Consider the following 22,737-nt stretch of genomic DNA (forward strand, 5'->3'; position numbering starts at 1 on the left):
TCATTGATTAAGAATTCACCTATGCTCACTGCCAAATCATTTTATTCATTCCACTCACCATGAAAAAACTCAGACCTCACACTCTTAGATGATACTCTTCCTCACGTGGCAGGTATAACTTTGTTCTCTTCACACCGTTTGCTATATATTGCAACCTTCTCTTCTATGTCCATATAATAGTATTGGTTTTGTTGTGGATATTTTTATTATTCCACTGGAGAAGCCCATTGTAATAGTAATAGTAATAATAATAATAATAATATTGTTATTAGTATTTCCTCACTAACGTATAATGAAGAAATACTAATAATCCACTTTCTGTTATCCAGACTCAATCAGCATTCCAAGATGACATTCTCAATATCATCCCACCTTTATAGCACTAGGAGTTAAATTCACCATGGAACCTAATTTTCTAGTGCTATGGAAGCAATATCAGAATCTCAGTAAGGATGTTCAGGATATTAAGACTCAGTTAAATGTGTTAAATAGAGAAATTAGGACTATGGAGATTACTTTAGCTGAACTAGAAGAGGTTTAAGTAAGGGAGAGAGTTTGGTGAATGATAAAGTAATGAATAGTACGGAAGTGATTGGGAGTCAACAGAAAAAAAGCACAAGAGGCCTAGAAGAAATGAGATGTTGTGAAAGTGAGGGAGTAAGTAAAAGAGTGTTGAGGAAAAGTAATGAAACTGGGAGAGTCATGCTGAATAGTGTAGAAAATGAGGCTGTGAGTGATGCTTGATTGCATTTGAATTATGTTATGCATAGTATAATATATGGTGATTCAATGATTAAGGGTATGGAGAGCAGTATGCCTGAGGAGTACTTGTCTGGCCGAACAATAGATAGAGAGAGAGAGAGAGAGAATGACTTTAGCAATAAAGAGAGGGCATGATGCAGAAAAGCTAATAGTTATCATGGTGGGTAGGAATGACCTGAGTGGTAGTATTAATTGGGTAGTAAAAGATTTAAGAACATTGTTAGATATCATGAAGAAGAAAAGTGTCAAAGGAAGGATAGTGTGTGTGTGTGTGTGTGTGTGTGTGTGTGTGTGTGTGTGTGTGTGTGTGTGTGTGTGTGTGTGTGTGTGTGTGCTCCCTCATTTTGACAATTATGAGTTAAGTAGGCGAGCGATGATAATGAATGATATGATTGGAAGAATGTATAAAAAAAGAGGTCTGGAATTTGTTGATGTCTAGAGTGTGTTTGAAGGCAAAACACAGCTGTATGCAAGAGATGGGTTGCATCTGAGTGGAAGGTCATAAGTGTTTGAAGAAGTTACTGTTTTCTGAACAAGTTGAAGTAATTGGGCAGGGAAACTAAAAGTGAAAACGTTGAGTGTAAGAGGGAGAAATTTATGCGGTGAATGTATATTTGTTGATCCTTTTTCACGGAATAATTTGAACAATTAATAGAGTGGATAAAAATTGGCATGGGATTACTGAAATTAGCAGAATGTATATCAGTTCTAAAGCTGGGAACTCTGCAATTTTTATATACTAATGCAACAAGCATTCGAAATAAGAGGGAAGAATTTTGGCATTAGTCAGTGCAATCTCACCAAAAGTTGTAGGAATTAATGAAACTTAGCTGTCAGCAGAAGATGTGGTTACTGAAATTGAATGTGATGGGTACAGTATTTTCAGGGAGGACAGAGAATATAGAACAGGGGGAGGAGTACTGTTGATGATAGCTGATGAGTTACAGCCAAAGAAAGTAGTATATCAAGAGGATAGACATATGAATGATATTTCACTTGAGGCTGTCTGGTGTGAAATAGTGACCAATGCAGCCAAATATCCAAATATACAGTTGGTTGCTGCTATAGGCCGGGGGGGGGGGGTACAGGGGTGATACTGAATTCATGCATCAGCAAATTAGTGCAATGAGCGCAGGGTTAGTGATTATTATGGAGGATTTTAATTATGGTGATATCACTTGGAAGGAGGAAATATCACATGGCAAAAGGAAATGGAATTCATACACCTTCTAAGAGATAATTACTTGAAACAGCACATAACTAAAGGGACTCCTGGTGTGAGAGTGTGGGATCTGGTCATAGGTTCAGAGGACATATGCATAGGTAAGGTGTCCTCGTTACCTCCAACTGGTGAGAGCAATCATGTCGTATTGACTTGGGAGGTTGCAAAATTTGTGGATTTCTCTCATAAGAATGGGTATATATGGAACTACAGGTTAGATAATTATAACAAGCTTTGGAGTGAGCTTACATCCGTCCCATGGCAGAACATATTGCAGGGAGAAAGATGTTAGCAGTGCATGGCATAAAATCAGCAGGTATCCGAGGAAGGTAATATCAGAATGTATTCCCATGGTCAGGAAGACAAACAAGGTACATGTTAGATGGATGAGCAGTAGTATCAGGCTTGATCTGCAAAAAAAGAAAATGTTATGGAGAATTTACAAGGAGAAAGGCAATCAGTACACCCATGAGCAGTACAAGGCTCAAGCTAGGAAGGTTACCAACATAGAAAGAAAAGTTAAATCAGATTATGAGAAGACCTTAGCCAAGGAGATCAAGGATAATCCCAAAGAGTTCTTCTGCTATGTGGCAAGTAAAAGGAAGAATGACTTTGGAAGGTTAACCTTAGTGGGTGCTGATGATATTGAGGTGACCAATTCAGATGTAATAGTAGAGCTACTGAGTAATCACTTTTCAAAAGTCTATCACCCAAGTAAGGATATCTCTGTACCTGTAGCAATAACTAATGTGAGATTTGAAGTTAAGAAATCCGAGGTACTTAGTACATTGCAGAATTTAAATGCAAACACTGCTATAGGTTTAGATGGAATACCAGAGTGGGTGTTGTGTGACTGTATGAAGGAATTGTCAAATCCTTGGTTATTTGCTTGGTTATTTAACTTGAGTTTAACCTCTGGTATGGTCCCGAGGGTGTGGAAGGAAGGCAAAGTGGTTCCTTTGCATAAAGGTGGCTCTAAGACTGCAGTAGTTAATTACAGACCAATCACCATCTCGGGAGTGGTGGTAAAAGTATTGGAAAAGTTGGTTAAGGACAGAATTCAAGAATAGATGGATCAGAATATGATACTCTATAGGGGGTCACAATATAGTTTTGTTAAAGGTCGATCTTGCCTTAGCAATTTATTAACTTTTAATAATAGAATGACATCTGAGTTGGACAAAGGGAATGGCTACACAGTGATAATTCTGGATTTTGCTAAGGCTTTTGACAGGAAGGTTGGTCGATTAGTAGAGCCTCTGCTACTAATGGCTCACGCAAAAAGTTAGGCAAGTTTGAGCATCTGTTGCACAAATTAGAACAGATGGGGATGGATACTAAACTGGTGATATGGATAAGAGAATGGCTCATGGAGAGATACCAGAGAGTAGTGTATTGTATTGTATTGAGTCCAGGATGAGGCAGGTGACCAGCCTCAGGGCTATGTTGGGCTGTTATTGTTTAATATGTACATAAATGATATAGGAAATGGCTTGAAGGGAGATATGCAGTTGTTTGCTGATGATGCAAAGTTGGGTAGTGCAATAAAAAATCAAGCTGATGTTGAGAGTTTGCAGGATGATTTAAATAAGCTGGCAAAATGGGTAAAAGGTAATGGATGTCAGTTCAATGTGAAAAAGTGTAAAGTTATGCAATTTGGGATTAAAAGATTACCAGCTGTGTACCACATTGATGGAAAGGTACCCCAAGAGACTGATGAGGCTAGGAACGTGGGGCTATTGGTAGAGAGGGAGATGAAGTTCAGAGGACACATTGCTAAGGTGCCCAAGATTGCACATAGGATGACTTGGTTATTGAAGAACCCACTAACATCCAGAGATAAAGAGGTTATTATTCCCCTTTATAAGGCATTGATACTTCCACATTTGGATTACTGTGCTGAATTCTGGTCACCTGGATTCCTTGGAGATGAGGAGGCTGTGGAGAGGGTTCAGAGGAGAATGAGTAAGTTAGTGAGTGATGTAAAAAATGCTCCATACATTGATAGTTGAGAGCTTGTGGATTGTAGAGGTTGGTTGATAGGCAGAGAAGAGGGGATATGCTAGAAACATTTAAATTATTAAAAGGTTTTCATAAGATTGAAGCAGGGGAAATATTTCAGCTGTGTGATAGTGATGGAAGAACAAGAGGCCATCCCTGGAAATTAAATAAAAGTGTGGTGGTTAACAAGGGTGTGAGAACTAGATTTTTTGCTTGGAGGGTGGTGAATGAGTGGAATGCATTGCCAGACTCACTTGTGAGTTCTTTGTCAGTAAACAAATTCAATTAGTGGTATGATAGATATTGTTTTGATAGTTTGGTCTCCCACGATGAGTCTACTGACTCCATGGAGATACCGTAATATTAATAATAACAGCAATAATAATAATAATATAATTTCCACCCAAACAGCACTAAATATTGCTCATTACAATGCTTGATGCATGCTCATTAAAGAATAAAGTAGAAGCAAGTAAAAGGAGGAATAACAATAGAAGACATTATTCACTAGGGTAAATAACCTCTTCCATTGTAATTCTTCCCTTTACTTGCTACATGGGTTTCCTTTGGCCTGTTTAGCTAACTTTTGTTTCATAATCTGATTTCACCTTCCACATCATGGACATTGCTCTCTTGGCCTGCTCTTTATACTACACTCTTGAATCTCATCATGCTTTTTTTTGTACAACAGTGGATCCTTAACATTCTCTTTTTCATGCAGTTCCTCCTTTAGCATGCTTTTCATCTCTATTAAATTCCCATGAGATTTAACTTTGAAGATTTAAGTTAGCTATAGCTTCCTTCAGACACACCTGAATACTTCCCATGTACTGCTGAGTCCTACCATGCAGTTTCTCACACCACTGCACTGCCTCAAGCTGTCCTTTCAGTTTGATCACCAGCCTTATATTTCCAGATACATCTATTTTAGTTAAAGCTCTAACATGCATTGTCACCTCCCCAGTTAAAACAGTTAAAACTGTATGATCTCCCACACCAATTGGAGGCATAACAGTCATCTCATTCATACTGATTCTCAGAGGGTATAATTATTTCTAATGTTCTTAAATTGCAAGTCCTCTCCTTCCTTTTATGCTGTTTAAAACATCAGTAATTCTGTAAATCTTTCTCCTGTCTATCTTTCTCTCTAATTTATGGTATATCCCCATAGTTGAAATCACCAAAATGATATTTTTCACTGGGTTAATAATATTTATCTGTCTGTGCAGTTCACATTCCTCTTCAAATGATCCTGGTCCAGTAACACTAATTTCTGTGTTTTTTTTCCTGTTAACCTCTACTTCGCACCAAACAACATTGAAAATCAATTACCTTTATAACACTATCTACCCACCATTGCAGATTTCTACTCTGATTCAAGTTAACTCTTTTGCAATAATTAACAATATTTCTCAGTCTTTCTATCTTCTCATTTCTCCTTAAATAAACTGAACCTATTACATTATATTTCTGTAACGATAATTCTTCTTTGTCGATCAAGTCTCATTAGTGGCAATAATTTTTGGTCCCACTACATCCACCAGTGCACAACTTATTGCCTTTTTTTGAAAGAGATGATATAGTCAAAATAGTTTATTTGGTTAGAATTAGAAAACATTTGAATCTAGACAGTAAACATTACATCATATAAGATCATACTTCACAGGTTCATTTCTGTAGTATGATTAGCAAGTTCTGACCCTAATTAGATCATATTTTAGTCTTAATTTAGTCTATTACAGAACCTTAATGTGAATACATCTGTGGGATTGGATGGTATACCGGCACGGATCTTGCGTGAAGTGACTAATGAATTATCAGAGCCCTTGACCATGTTGTTTAATCTGAGTCTCGAGTCTGGTTTAGTCCTGAAGGTGTGGAAAAAGGGGAAAATAGTTCCACTGCATAAAGGAGGATCCAAGACTACTGTTGCAAATTACCAACCGATCAGCATATCAGGAGTCGTTGTCAAGGTCTTGGAGAAAGTAGTCAAGGGAAAAATACAGGAATGGATTGATGAAAATGAGATACTGCATGGGGGACAGCATGGCTTTGTGAAGGGTAGATCATGCCTCAGTAACTCGCTCAAGTTTTATAACACGGTGATGGCTGAACTGGATAAGGGTAATGGGTTTGCAGTGATTCTGCTGGACCTGGCTAAGGCATTTGACAGGATACCACATGGAATTCTAATCTGTAAACTACAACATATGGGAATGGATAGAGGGTTGGTGAGATGGATAGGAGGGTGGTTGATGGAGAGATATCAAAGAGCAGTTTATTCAGGAGTAGAGTCCAAAAGACAGCCTGTGACTAGTGGTGTGTCGCAGGGTTCTGTTCTTGGACCACTGTTGTTTACTTTGTTCATTAACGATATAGGGAAGGATCTAAGAGGAACAGTTCATTTGTTTGCTAATGATGCAAAGTTGGGTAGGGCAATAGTGAATGCAGAAGATGTCAAAATCTTGCAGGAAAACTTGGATAGATTGGAGTTCTGGGCTAAGGAGATTGGATGTCAATTTAATGTGACAAAATGTAAGGTTATGCATTTTGGGGTGAAAAGATTAGCAGCAGTATACCACATTGGTGGAACTGTACTCCAGGAGATTGATGAGGCCAGGGCCTCGGGAGTGTGGTGGATAGGGAGATGAAGTTTAGGAGGCACATTGCAAAAGTAGCTAAATCAGCTCATCAACTCACTTGGTTGTTGAAAAATACCTTGACGAGCAGAGACAAGCAAATTATTGTAACTCTGTACTGAGCCTTGATAAGACCTCATCTCAACTACTATGCCCAGATTTGGTCACCTAGGTTCCTTCTTGATGGGGAGGAGGTGGAGAGGATCCAGAGGCAAGTGACTAAGATGATAGCAGGTCTATGGAATGAACCATATGAGAACAGGTTGAAGATTTGTGGGTTGCAGAAATTAGTTGATAGGCGGAAAAGGGGAGATATGATTGAGATAGGATTCAAATTGCTAAAGGGTTTCTATAGGATTAATTCAGAGGATATTTTTGAGATCAGGAGTGGTGGTGGGAGAAGTAGGGGACACCTATGGAAGCTGGGCAAGAGTGTGTTTAGTAAGGGTGTTAGAGCTGGGTTCTTAACTTTTAGAGTGGTAAATGAGTGGAATAAGCTGTCAGAGTCTGTTGTGGGTGCTGTGATGGTGAGTGAGTTCAAGGCAAGGTATGATAGATACTGTAAGAATGTCGTATAGTTGTGTGGACATGATGTTTAGGGCCTCCCTCGATGACTCTAAGGACTCCCTGGAGTCGCCCATAATAATAGTAATAATAATATTAAAGTTTCATTATTACTTTATTATTATTATATTATTGGGTAGCGCAATCCAAGCCCCACCTCCATATGGTGCTTCCTGGGAAATACTGGTAGGCCATCACTCCACCAGTAGGCAAATGTGGCTGGTGAAGCATATTAGGGCTAATCACCCAATATGTGGATAATTCTAGATTATAAAAGGAAACAACAATCCAAAATGAAACTACAGAGCATACTTCAATCCTGCGCCTATGACGGCTTGTGGTCAAAGCCCACTGGGAAGAGTCTGATGAAGGAAAGAAGTTCTCTAAACATTATTTCTGGAAGAAACCTATAATTATTTCAACATATAATGTTTGAACTATTCTAAAAATGTGGAAAATTTTACGAACTTTACAAAGGAGCAGAGGCAGAAAACGTGGATGCAATCTGTATACAGGAACACCAATGGAAAACCCGTTCAATGAAATTAGGTCCCCAAATCATAAACGGACCTTTGTATACTCATCTGCAGATCAATCTGGAAATGGCAGAGCGAGAATCCTGGTAAAGAATAGGGTTTACAAAAATATTCTATCAATAGAAAGTGTTTCAAAATGAATAATAGCTATTACAATAAATGTAAACCCCAAAATAAGGATTATATGTGCATATTCATCTATAAAAGGAGCAGAGGATAAAAACAAAAAACTATCAAAATCTAGCCGAATATATTACCAAAATACCCATACACAATGTGCATATAGTTGGAGAGGATTTCAATGCTCAAATTGGAAAATAAATAGTTGGCAACACAAAAAAATTGGACAATGTATCTACTAAGACTCAACTAATGAAAGCAGCCATCTTCTTATGGACCTTTGCAACTCCCAAAATCTGATATCTCTTCAATCAATATTCCCAAACAAATTAGAAAGAAAATGGAACTGGCAACACCCCATTGGAATTAAGACTCAAACTGATCACATCTTAATAAATCTTGAATGGATAAGGTAAGCCCAAAACTGTAGCATGTACAATAGCACAGAATTAAACTCTGACTATAGAATTGTAAGTGTATGACTAAAGCTATAATTAAGAGCAACCAAATTGCAGAAAAAAACATCTTGGATACAATTGGGAACAATTAAATGATCCTCATAAGGCAAATCAATTTCAGCAACTTACAATGAACAACCACCTATAAGCAGCATTGAATGATAATACAATGTATTTAAAGCAATAACTAGCATCATCCACCATGCACCCTCCCAAACATTTCTTCAAACAAACACAAAAAGTGTAGATAAAGAATGGGTAACTAAAGAAACAAACTCACTGATTGACAAGCAAAATAAAATAAAATGCAAAGTAAGAACTCAAGATTCCCTTAAATATAAAAATGAATTAAAACAATTAAACATAGAGGTATATTAAGTCCTCTCAAAAGATAAAGAAGCCCACATCCAGAATCTCTGCGAAGAGATAGAAAACTTCAAAAATTGCACAAAATAAGAGAAACTTATAAAATAGCCAAATTACTGAACACATTGGAAAGAAAACCCAGAGGATTGAAAATCAAGAAAAAAGATGGAAACTCGTTTGAAAACAAGATCAAAGAACTTAATGAATAGAAGGCACACTTCCAAAGTCTGTTAAAAACACCAATCCTAAACATCAATTTCATCTTGGAAACTCCTAACATCAACTGTGACGATATCACCATGCAGGAGTTCATAATGGCCCTTCAACAAACACCAGGAGTAGACAGTATTAGAGTTGAGGCTTTAAAGCACTGCTCTACCAACATCAAAGAACAACTCTTACATATATATAACTTATCCCTTTCCTCTGGGAAAGTTCCTGAACAGTGGAAAGACGGTCTAAGAATCCCAATTCCAAAAATGGATAATCTGAACAGACCTGAAAACTTCAGAGAATCACACTCCTAATTACTCCACTAAAAATTTACCATAGAATGATATTAAATAGAAGTGAACCACATATAGCTCCATTACTTTGTACAAAACAGGCTGGATTTCTCAAAAGAAAAGTGGTACCCTAGAACACATTCAATGTATTAGAAGACTAATAGAGGGTTCAAAGGACAAGAACTTACCAATACTTTTGAACTGTATTGACTTTACCAAAGTATTTGAATCTGTTGGTAGGGAACGACTCTGGGAAACACTAAAATTCTATGGCATTCCAGCAAAAATTATCTGGACAATCAAGGCACACTACCAGGGTTATCATCAAGCTACACTATTAGTTAATGAAGACAAAACAGATAGTTTTTCCATCACCACAGGAGTCCTACAGGGAGATACTCTGGCCCCATATCCATTCATCATAATGATTGATTACATTTTTAAATTGATCCAAGTGTTAAATCTGAAATTCTCATCCAAGTCCCATATACATAGATGCACCTTGCAGACCAGAGCTTTGCAGATGATATAGTCCTCATTGACTCTAGGGCACATCTATATAAATCAAAATTATTACCTTGACGAAGTAGAGGACCTAGGATCACTCATTTCAGATTCGTTAACAGACATTAAGGCAAGAAAACAAAAAGCATTGCAGTTGCATAGAAGTCGAGCCTCATCTCAAAGGAGATGATTCATCTTTATCAGTTTACTAGTCAATCTATCTTTCTATATGGTTTGCAGACCTGGAACATCTCACAGCAACCAATATTATAAACAACTTTGGAACTACTTGTTTAAGAAATATCCTGCACTCCAGGAAAGAACACATTCCCAACTCTACTATATCAGAAGAAACCCAGCAAGATTCTCTAATCAGGACTGTTCAAAGCAACCAAATAAAACGGCTTGGCCACCAACTCAGACACCCATCCTCTGCACTATAATAAATTTAGTTTAATCATTTATCCAAGTGTAAGCAAACAAAGTTTGCACCTGAAAATATCTTCAGGACTGAGGAAAGGTAGTGCAACACCAGGCAACTCCGAGCTAAGGTGGACCAAGCTCACATCACTCCTTGTCTCAGTATCTCCCATAATGCAAAGCACACCTCCTTGCGGACATGTATACTGCTATGCATTAAGGGAAGGGCCACTACCCAGACCATTTCAACCTTTATTGAGGTCTCATCAGTGGGAGGCAGACCCAAATGTGGAGATACTAAGACAGAAGCAATAGGAGAGATCATATTTACTTGTAGGAGTTGTCAACAGGTGTACCACCTTATTATTGAATTACTCTGGATTTAGAGAAAGATGTTGGAAATTTATTTTTCACTTGGTTAGACTATAATAAATTTAGTTTAATCCTTTATCCAAGTGTAAGCAAACAAAGTTTGAGCCTGAAAATATCTTCAGGACTGAGATAAGGTAAAACAACACCAGGCAATTCCGAGCTAAGGTGGACCAAGCTCTCATCACTCCTTGTCTCAGTCTCTCCCATAATGCAAAGCACATCTCCTTGCGGACATGTATACACGTATACTCAATAAAGGTTGAAACCGGTCTGGGTAGTGCCCTTCCCTTAATGCATAGCAGTATACATGTCCGCAAGGAGATGTGCTTTGCATTATGGGAGATACTGAGACAAGGAGTGATGAGAGCTTGGTCCACCTTAGCTCAGAGTTGCCTGGTGTTGCACTACCTTACCTCAGTCCTGAAGATATTTTCAGGCACAAACTTTGTTTGCTTACACTTGGATAAAGGATTAAACTAAATTTATTATAGTCTAACCAAGTGAAAAATAAACTGCCAACATCCTCTGCACCTTGTAATGCTCTGGTCCTTTATGCCCCTACACATGGGAAAAGAAAAAGAACCAGACCCCAAACTTAATATTGGAAATACATAAGCAACAGTCTCTCCATTTTCTCCCAACTCTCTGCATTAGATATCCATCAATTAGCATATGACAGAGAAGCCTGGATTTCCTCACGTTATAAGAACCTCCAAGTCTAATCTCTCTGTACACATACTCATTTGTTTTGATTTGTTTCCATATTTATAATTGTAAAAAATTATAAAGTATTATTATTATTATTATTATTCCAAGGCCCCACTGAATCAAAGACTAATCTAGGAGGCCCTTTTGTCATACACACAGGCTCATCATACTGTGCCGTAAACATACTCAAATTCTCTGCAGACACCATACTCTCAGGCAAGGCATCCCAATCATTCACAACTCTGTATGAAAAAAAACCTGCTTCCCGCTCCCCTGCTCACATCCTCCTTATACAGCTTACAGGGATGTCCTCTGGTTCTCCCCTGATCTCACACCTGATGTAAAACCTCTCCAACATTCATCCCATAACAGCCCCTTACTTACTTGTAGGTCTCTATCATATCACCCTTCTTCATTCTATTCACTAGACTCTTTAAATTGCATTTTCTCAAACTTACCTCATATTCGGCAATGTAGAGATCAGAAACTACCTTAGTAAATTACTCAAATTCTCTGCAGACACCACACTCTCATGCAAGGCATCCCAATCATTGACAACTCTGTATGAAAAAAACCTGCTTCCCACTCCCCTGCTCACATCCTCCTTATATAGCTCACAGGGATGTCCTCTGGTTCTCCCCTGATCTCCCACCATTTGATGTAAAACCTCTTCAACATTCATCCCATAACAGCCCCTTACTAACTTGTCTCTTGACCCTTTCCGAGATCTCTTCATCCTTTTGAAAACCAGGTGACCAAATCAGTGCACAGTAGTCCATGTGTGGCCTAATCAAAGCCTTATACAATGGAACAACAATCTCCTTATTTCTACAAGTCAGTGTCCTCTGCATCATTCCCAGAATTCTTTGTGTTGTCCTCACAATTTCGGCAATGTGTCCCCTAAATTTCAGATACTTATCCAATATCACCCCAAGATCTTTATTTCCTACACCTTCAACAATATATCTCCACCAAGCATAAATTCTACATCTCATCTTTGTTTTCCAAATTATAAAACTTACATTTTGCATTCATTCTTTGTATCATCTGCAAACACTGAATATCCTTATCCAAATCTTCACCAATATCATTAGCATACAGGTTAAACAGCAATGGCCTTAAAACAGACCTCTGATGCACACCATTAGTGACTTTCCTCTTCCTAGATATTACTCCCCCATATACAACTTGCTGATACCTATGAGGTAGCCATTCTCCGAACCAATGCACTAATCTAATATCCAACCCCATCAAATCTAGTTTAACTATCATCTTATTATGTGGTAATCTTTCAAAAGCCTTTGCAAAATCTACACTAGTAGGCAAAATTGTGGAAACCTTTAGGAAAAAGTGTATTTCTGAGGTTTGATAGCTCATAACACCACTTTTTTTTTTGAATAATACCATAAAATTATATATCAATGGAAAGATAATTTAAACAAGAATGTAATGCAATAACTTTTATGAAGTATTTTTTTATTAGAACAGCAGTTATAAAGAAGAAAAATGAAACAAGAAAAAATGAGATATACAAAAATTCTCACAATGTTAGTTAATACTTAGTTGGATAACTTTAACGTTAATTACGGCCTTACAATACCTTCCCATGGAGTGAACCAATTTTTTAGTTCTACAGCTGTTATAATGTGAAACCAAGATTGAATTATTGCTTCTATTAATTGGGTTTTATTGGTGGGCTGCTTCTGACTAACAAGTTTCTTTGTTGGCTCCATAGATTTTCAATTGGGTTAAGGTCTGGGCTATTCCCAGGCCATTCCAGCAGTGGAATATGATTATCTTGAAACCACTTTTTGCACACAGCAGCAACATGACATGGAGCTGAATCCTTGAAATATAAATGCATCATTATTTTGGAAAAGATCACATGCAGAAGGCTTCAGTTTGGGCTCAAGTACTTCATTTATGTCTTTGGGCATTTATATTCCCATTAATCATGCAAATTCTGCCCACACTTTTTGATGTCATACAACTCCAGATCATAACACTAAGTACGTGTTTCACGGTAGGTGCAAATCTTCTCCGATTCTTCTCCTTACGTATTTTATGCCATCACTAACAAACAGGGAGATTTTGGTCTCATCACTCCAAATAACACTATCCCATTGTTCTGCTGTCCAGTTAACATGGGTTTTAGCCCAGTTTATTCTTTTCACTCTTCGTTTGAAAGATAAAAATGGCTTTTTTCGTGGAATTTTAGCATTTAAACCAAATTACTGCAGTATGCGCCGAACAGTCCTTGCACTCAACTTCACATTGTACTGAGCCATTTCATCTTGTATACACCCAGATGATTTTCTTCAGTCACGTAGGCACAGTCTCCGAATTCTTCTATCATCACTTGTTGTTTTGCACCTTTTCCTGCCTTTACCAATCTGGTTTTGTAGTGACTGAGTCTCCTTACACCTCTACAAAAATTTAGAAATGCCATCTTCGGTTAAATTTCCACCAATTTTTCTTCTAATTTCTTCATAACTGTAGCCTTGTTCACTTAATAGTACTATTCTACATTGCTTTCTGAGTGACCAGTCAACTCTTTGCACCATTTCTTTAATTTTATTACGTTTTACAAGCTCACTAAATGAAAGAACACAAAAAAAAAAAAAACCAACTTGATAGCAATCACATAACACACTGACAAATGTCCTCCTCTCAGCTCCAATACATGACATCAATAGCTGAATCCTACTGTGACCTTATTGGCTCATTGCCAAAACAAAATGACACCTGATTGGCTCTCTAAACATTCATGCTCATTAGCTACATTCAAATGAAGGAAAGCTACTTCATATCAACCTAAGCAAGTTTTTTCTGGTTATTTGGCTATAACTTTTTCATAGAATACAGATAATTGAACAAACTTTGTTGCATTACATTCTTGATTAAATTATCTTTCCATTGATATATAATTTTATGGTATTATGGTTTATGGTTATTTGGCTATAACTTTTTCATAGAATACAGATAATTGAACAAACTTTGTTGCATTACATTCTTGATTAAATTATCTTTCCATTGATATATAATTTTATGGTATTACACAAAAAAAAGTGGTGTTATGAGCCATCAAACCTCAAAAATACACTTTTTCCAAAAGATTTCCACAATTTTGGCCCCTACTACTGTGTATCACTCTCCTCTGTCCAAGGAAGCCGTCACCTTATTTTAATAAGTAAGTAGATTACTAAAACATGACCTCTCATTTTTCCTTTTGACCATCCTTTTTCTCCCCCTCCATACATAAAAGGTCATTAGCCTATAATGTGTTAGTATCATGATTAGCAATGTTAGGATAATCCAGAAATACTGCTCTACAGGCCAAATTTGGAAGTTTATATTTCAATTGCTTTCAGCAGATGCCTCTCTAGCTGAATTTTTTTTTTCCCTCTCCCTCTCTCTCTCTTTTTTTTTTTTTTTTTTTTTTTTTTTTACCTCTGGATGTACAAGGTTTAATTCTTGTATTCAAACTCTTCCATTTTTCCTTGAATAATATTTGCATACTGAAGTCTACAGTTCATGTCTAAAAGCTGTGTGACTTTGATCCTTTTTTAAAACTTTGCACACATATTTCTTTCAATGTGAAATTCATTTTTATTTCCCAAAACAAAATGATTACTTCCTATTTCAAATTTATTATTATTATTTCAGTAATCGGGGTGCTTAAGGGTCAAAGCTGTATAACTGAGAGGAGACCTCCATATAGCCTTTAAAGGAATGCGGAGAACCGACCAGGGCTTCTGACCTAATGTCCAATCCTCACCTTCTCGTGGTGCACCCTGTTGGGTATCTACTTGGATACTGAACGGACGAGGATGGGCTGGCAATTTGGGATTTAGCCGACCAAATTGTATTCTTATTGGTTAAACCAAAATATAGAATGATGATACAACATGACAAAATTTCATGCCGGCTGGGGCGTCGCCCGGTTAAACAAGGCCCCCGTTGTTTTCGCCAAGGAACCAGGGCGAACAGCGAAAAGTCAGCTACTGGAACAAATCTGAAAATAAACCCCAACTCAACATCACCAGAGTTAAAGATCGGTACTATCAACGTAAGAAGCCTGAATGGCAAAGAAATGGAGCTAGTTGAGGAATTAGATAAGTACCAGATCGACATAATATGGGTGACTGAAACAAAAAAGACCAAAACTGGTGAGATCTTTCTGAGCAATAAATACAAAATGTTATATTCAGGCAATGATAATCAAGGAAAAGAAGGTGTAGTCATAGTATTCAACACAAAATACAAGGGTAATCTTCTTGAATGGCAGTCAGTCTCAAGTAGAGTAATGTGGACAAATATGAGATTGGGGAACTGGACAATGAGACTTATTTGTGCCTATGGTCCCACAGAAGGTTCTACTAAGGTAGAAGTGGAGGAATTTTTTGAGGCTTTAGAAAAAGCAACTGACACAATGAAAAATGAAAAGTTGGTCCTTGTTGGGGATCTAAATAGCAGAGTAGGAAATGATTGTGAGACATACAAAAATATTTTGGGAAAATTTGGAGAAAAGAGCAAAGCTAATAATAATCGCAAATATCTTTGGATTTCTGCTCAGGACATGGACTGGTTATTACTAACACCATGTTCCAACATAAAAATGTGCACAAATTCACATGGAGAGAAGAGGCAAGGAATAAGAAAAGTTTCATTGACTATGTTATTGTTGATAGTGATGTTTTCTCCCTGGTGCAGGACACCAGAGTGTACAGAGGATTTGAAATTGGAAGTGATCACTATTTAGTCTTGAGCAGGATAAAATTGAATTTCACATTGAAAAGAATAACATGTAAGAAAGTTTTAAAGCGAATAAAAGTTGAGCAGCTCTCAGATGTGAACTGTAGGCTAAAATACACAAAGATTATTGAAGAAAAAATGAAAGAGTTTAAGAACAGGAATGAAACCTTGGAGATTCAGTGGCAAACTCTGAAGAAAACATTGATTGACTCTGCCAGAGAGGCATGTGGTGAGGTTAACTGTAAGGATAAAAAAATCAGAACTCCCTGGTGGACACAGGAGGTTAAAGAGGCAGTGAAGGAAAAGAAGAAAGCATACCAAAACTTCCTGTCAAATAAGTCAGCTTGTGCTCTTAGAGAATATAGAGACAAATGCAAGAATGCTAAACACTGTGTAAAACTAGCTAAACAAAAGTCATGGGAAGACTTTGGCATGAATATAGAAAATAAATATCAAGATGGTGGCAAAATATTCTGGAGGTTGTTGAAGAAGCTTAAGAATGGAGGAAAGAGTGCTGTAAAAGGAATTAGAGATGATAAAGGTGACATGAAAACGGGAGAAAAAGATATCCTTGAAGTATGGAGTAATTACTTTGAAAAACTGCTAAATGAAACAAGCAGTGATGGCAGCACAGTGGTAAAAAACACTGACCAGGCATGCACTCAGGAATACATATCCATACTAGAAGTAGAAAATGCCATCAAAGGCTTGAAATGTGGAAAGGCAGCAGGAATAGATGATATTCCACCAGAAATGCTGAAGTATGGTGGTATAAGAGTCTTACAGTGGCTGCACTGCATAGTTCAGAAAGCCTGGACAGAGGGACGAATTCCCGATGATTGGAGTAGAGCTCTCATAGTACCCATATATAAAAAGGGAAATAAAACTGCATGTGAGAATTACGGAGGTATTTCTCTACTGAGTGTTCCTGGCAAGATCTATGCAAGTATACTTGAGAAACGGTTGAGAAGAATTGTGGAAGAAAAGCTTGGTGAAGAACAAGCTGGATTCAGGCCAAATAGAGGCTGTCAGGATCAGATCTTCACTTTACGACAAATAGTCGAGAAAGCATGGGAATATAACAAAGATCTGTATTTAAGTTTTGTCGATCTGGAAAAGGCATATGACAAGGTGCCAAGAGAGAAGCTATTCAATACGCTGCAGTTATATGGTGTCAATGGGGCATTATATCAAGCAATACTTAGTCTTTATTTGAGTTGTAAGTCAGCAGTTAGAATTGAAGGAAGTACAGGAAGATGGTTTAAAGTTAAATATGGTGTGAGACAAGGATGTACATTATCCCCTCTGTTATTCATTATCTATATGGATCACATTATGAAGGAAAGTGGTATTAAACATGATATCAAAATTGCTTTATGCGGATGATGTTATACTTCTAAATAAATCTGCTACAAGTCTGCAAGATTCTCTGACTAAATTGAATAGCCGTTGTAATAGATATGGTATGAAGGTCAGCAATAAAAAGACAAAGACAATGAAAATAGGCAGAATCATTGAAAATGTCAACTGTGTTGTGAATGGAGAACCTGTGGAACAAGTAAAACATTTCAGCTATTTATGCAAGATTTTTACTGAGGACGGTAAATTAAATACAGAAATTGACAACAGAATCAGCAAAGCTGGTATGGTGGGAAGCCAATTGAATAAATTCATATGGAATAAGAGAGAAATTAGTCGGAACACTAAATTAGCTGTATACAAGACAATGTTCAAACCAGTTTTAACTTATGGATCTGCTAGCTGGGTCAGAAGTAAAACACTTGACCAAAGACTAGAGACCACAGATATGAGAGTCCTGAGAAAGATTATAGGCGTGAACAGGTGGCATCAATGGCAATATCATATTAAAAACGAGGATATTAGGAAAGAACTTGACATTGTCAGCATCCACGAATGCGTTAGCAGAGCTAATCTCAGGTGGTATGGTCACTTAAACAGAATGATTAGCAAAACAAGTGTTCTCTGCCAGGTTGGCAGCAAAATGACCCAGAGGAAGACCAAGATATAGGTGGATTGATACAGTACAAAGTGCTTTAGACGATAGAAATATAAGATCTGATAATGTTGGAGTCTTGACAAGTAACAGACTGATTTGGAGGAAAATTGTAGATAGGAAATTAATAATGATGTAATTTTTTTTAATGCAGTACTATGATATCCTGTACACCCCTTGAGGGTACATGGCAGGAATTTGATGATGATGATGATTTCAGTAATCTCCATGGAGTCAATAGACTAATCATGGAAGGCCCAGTCAGCAGCAACTATATCTATCATAATGACTTTTGAAGTTATTCACACTCTCTGCATTCCCAATGAACTCCAGCCATTCATTCCACTCATCAACTTTCTATTTAAAAAATATACTCCTGATACCTTTCTTCACCACATCTTTACACAACTTCCAGGAATGGCCTCATTCTTCCCATCTTAACGTCCACTCTTTTTATAATACCTTCTTCATTAATCCAGTAGAATCCCATAATGAACTTCAAAGTCTCTATCATTTCTCCTCTTTTCCTCCTATCCAGTAAAATATACTTGTTTGCCACGTAACAGAAAATTCCATTGGTTTAGTTCTGACCTGACTGGAAAATCAACACCCATATTCTACTTTTCATTTTTAACCATGTTTGCCACTTTTCTAGCCTGCAGTTTATATTCTTCATGTATCTGTTCATTACAAACTGTTTTGTATCTCCTCCATTACAACTTATTTTGCAACACTGCTTCCTTGATTTCACTCTTCACCCATGTCACTCCTTCTCTATTTATTCACTTAACTCTTGATATGCAGTTATGCATTGCTTGTGTTAGATACTGCCTTATCATCTCCCATTCACTGTCAACATCTTTTCTGCACAACTCATCAACCCAATGCATTGATGCTAATTAACTATGGAGATTCTCATAATCACCACCTTCTAGTTTCACATATATACCTTCTCGATAACAAGCTTTTCCTATTCAACTTCTTGCCCAAACTAATACCGCATGATCATTCTCACTAACAGGTGGCAGTGTTGATACCTCATTCACAATAATATCCTGTGAGGATATCACCAAATCCAACACCTGAAAATCTCATGTTGCTTTCCTTTCATTTTGCATGTCTTAAGATAGTTATCCTGCAGAAACTCAACAAATTCACTCTTCTTATTACTACATACTATCTCTTCTTTCCAATCCACATTTCTATAATTAAAATCTGCAATTAGGATCATCTTCCATTTACTTGCCCAAATGAGCTGTCTAAACATTTCACAATCAGTGCTCTTCAAATTCCCTTACATGTGACAACACCATATTATCCAAAATCTTCAAAGCCGCATACTATTATTTTCCACTTCCACCCTTGAAGGATACAATTTCTCTGCTATCATTAACGTTACTTTCCTTTCTCTCATCACTTTGCTATCCTTTCAATAAATTCTATATCCAACCATTTCTAGTCCTAACAGTATATAATCCTGAGAGAATCAAGTTTCACTTATACCAATTATCTTTGGTCTCCTTACATTTATTTCTGATACTCCTTAATCCACCACTGCTATAGTACACCGCTCTCTTCATTTTGATCACCCCTGTTTTCCTGATCCTTACTCTGATTTTCATTCATATCCTTATCATCCCCACCTTTTTGCATTTCATCACTCTGCCCTGCCATAATCATTTCCTCACCTTTATATCGATGTTCTTCATGTGCTAAATTAGTACTACTAAGGGTCAGAGAGGTATTTTTCAACCTTCTGACCCTTAGCAGTACTAATTTAGCATGAACCATGTGTACTCTTAGTCTACAACAACTGCTCCAAATGTCCAGCATCAAACACATTCCATCAGCCAATGGTTCTAACTACCCTTCAAATTCATTCCATACATTCACAAATTGAACAATTTTTGCCTGACAGAAATTAGTCATCTTGTCATTCAGTCTCATCATTCTCTTTCTCAGTTAACTACTGTCATGTCTAGGCAACAAACTAACCACTTTCCCAATGACACTATTATCTTTCACTCTCTGCAACAGCTTCTTAAAATCCCTTTCCACATTCGTTGTCTCACTAATCAAGTCGTTTGTGTCCACCACTACTACTACACATTCTGATACTCGTTTCTTCCTTCTATGGAAAGCATGTGATATTCTTTACATTGTATCACCTAGAAAACATGTTGTATGTACCTTATTATTTACCATTCCTTTAATAATTGAATCAACATATAAAGCCACCCTGTCATCTTTAAATACTTGTTTCTTCTTAACTCCCTCATCATTTACATTTTAGAGTATTTTGTGTGTCTTTATAACATATTTTATTGGGGCTGTCGCCGCTAGAGGGATTCGTAGTGTGTAGTGTTCATGAAAGCTCACGATAAGATAAGTTTTCTTTTCAGTTATCGTTGATAAATTTATTTAATATTTCGTAGTTTTGTTTGCCTTGCGTCTCTTAGTGCATCTTTTTGTGTGTTTTTGGTGTGTTATAATTTATAATTTGATAAAATACATTGCAAGTAAGTATGGCTCCAGTACGAAGAAAAATTGGCGGCCAGTAATGATGGTTCGCCATCTTTATCAAAGAACAGTAGTATAAAAGAGACGATTCAGTGTACTAGCTGCGAAATGTATGCTTTGCGGAGTGCGGTCGGAGTGTGGTTAGACAATAATAAAGGAGTGAATGTGTGTAGAAAATGTAGGAAGAATGAGAAATCGAAGAGTATTTCGGATCGTGAGTGTGATATTTTTGTCAAACTTCAGAATGAAGAAAATGGGATATGACAAGAAACGGTGAGGTTGTACCAGAGAATTGTGAGAGTGTGAATGTAGAAAGTGTGAATGATAGTATTAATGATTTTACTGAGAATAAAAAAGATGAGATACATGCAATGAGTGAGATCGCGTTGTTGAATGGTGCGATACAAAGGGCAAAACAGCAGCTAGAGCTTATGAGCAAAAGTCGACTGAATGAACCAGCCAATAATAAAAAGTATGACAGGAAAAATAGACATATGAGTGTGAACATGAACAAAATGAAGGATAGAGTGCTGTATGGAGACTCGTTAGTACGAGGTGTGATAGTAGAGGATCTGACAAAATCGTACCAACCTGGTGCGACCATAAAGGATGTAACTGAGTCTATTAGAGAGTAAAAGGAAAGGGTGAAAGAAATGATTGTTGTGGAAGGTACGAATGATTTGAAAGGAGACAAAATGGAAATGATAGAAGACCTGAATGAATTGTTTGAGGTAGCAAAAGAAAAGAGTGAGAGAGTTAGAATGATTAGTCTTTTGGCACTGTATGACAGTGAAATGTTTAAAAGGAGGGCCATAATTGCGAATGACTTTATTCGTGGGTTATGTATGACGAGTGGTGTGGAATTTGTGGACGTGTGGAGTGAGTTCAATGGGTGAAAGGATCTATATAAGATGGATGGCTTGCATTTGAATGGTTACGGTTGAGAAAGTGTTGCTGAATGTGGTGGATGTGCAAATTCAGGGAAACTAGATTTATTAAGGGGGGGGGGTAGATGAGCAAATAAGGACAACAAATCAGAACGGGATAGTTAATATAAGGCATCAAGGTAGGGTTGGGGCTAATGGTGGTCTTAAATTCATGAACACTAATGCTAGGAGTATTAGGAACAAGAAGGAAGAGTTTTTGGCCTTGGTTAGCACTTCCAGACAACAGGTTATTGGTATTAGTGAAACATGGCTGGCTATAGATGATATAGTTAGTGGGATTGAATGTGATGGGTATAGTGTGTTCAGGAATGACAGGGAGAATAAAATGGGGGGAGGAGTATTGTTGATGATAGCTGATGAGCTGCAGCCAAGGAGAATAGAAGTTGAATTGCAGGATAGAGAAAAGAGCACATTTGAGGCCATTTGGTGTGAGATTGTGGCTAGCAGAACTAAATACACAATTGGGTGCTGCTATAGACCAGGTGATAGAAAAGATAGTGGTGACAGTATGCACAAGCAAATAGAAGAAATGAGTGGAAGGAGGGTGATTATTATGGGAGATTTCAACTATGGTCGCATTGATTGGAGTGAGGAGAGGACACATGGGAGGAAGGAATTGGATTTTATGCGGTTATTAAGGGATAACTATCTACGACAGCATGTAATGGAAAATACTAGGGGTCAGAGAGTGCTTCACCTAGTAATTACATCGGATGATTTGGCTGTAACAAATATGACCACATTGCCACCAATCGGTGAGAGTGATCATAGGGTCTTGACTTGGGAGGTGGCTAAAGGTGTAGAATTTTCAATTAAGACAGGGTACATGTGGAATTATCGGGCTGGAAAGTATGACAAGCTTAGGAGTTTGATTAATTCAGTGCCATGGCATGTACAACTGCAAGGACTAAAGTCGATAGTGCATGGGAGTTGTTAAGAAGTGTTTGCATGAAGCAATGGCTGACTGTATACCTAGAGTCCGAATAATAAATCAAGTAGGGGTTAAATGGATGAAAAACACCATTAAGCTTGAGCTGCAAAAAAAGAAACAACTATGGAGGGAATTTAAGGAGAAAGGTGACCGGCAGGCACACGAACGGTATAAAGCGCAGGCCAGAAGGGTGGTGACGAGTGTGGTAAGAAAAGCAAAAAAAGGATTACATAAGAACATTGGCCATGCAGGCTAAAGAGAATCCTAAACAGTTTTTTAGATATGTAGCAGGTAAAAGGAAAAATGTACATGGCAGAATGATTTTAAAGAATGCCGATGGTAGGGAGGTAACCGAATCAGTTGATATAGTTGAGTTACTGAGTGAGCACTTT

The 22,737-nt window shown here is 37.4% G+C and overlaps 1 protein-coding gene across 1 annotated transcript in view; it reads right to left on the bottom strand.

Annotated features, from left to right (window-relative positions):
• Cad74A (cadherin 74A) overlaps positions 1-22,737 on the bottom strand; it is an 850,889-nt gene that overhangs the window by 390,287 nt on the left and 437,865 nt on the right. The gene's annotated exons all lie outside the window — the stretch shown is intronic.

Source organism: Typopeltis vanoorti, chromosome 8 (genome assembly GCF_054136105.1).
Source record: "Typopeltis vanoorti isolate ZY-2024b chromosome 8, IOZ_Tvanoo_1.0, whole genome shotgun sequence".
NCBI lineage: Eukaryota > Metazoa > Arthropoda > Arachnida > Uropygi > Thelyphonidae > Typopeltis > Typopeltis vanoorti.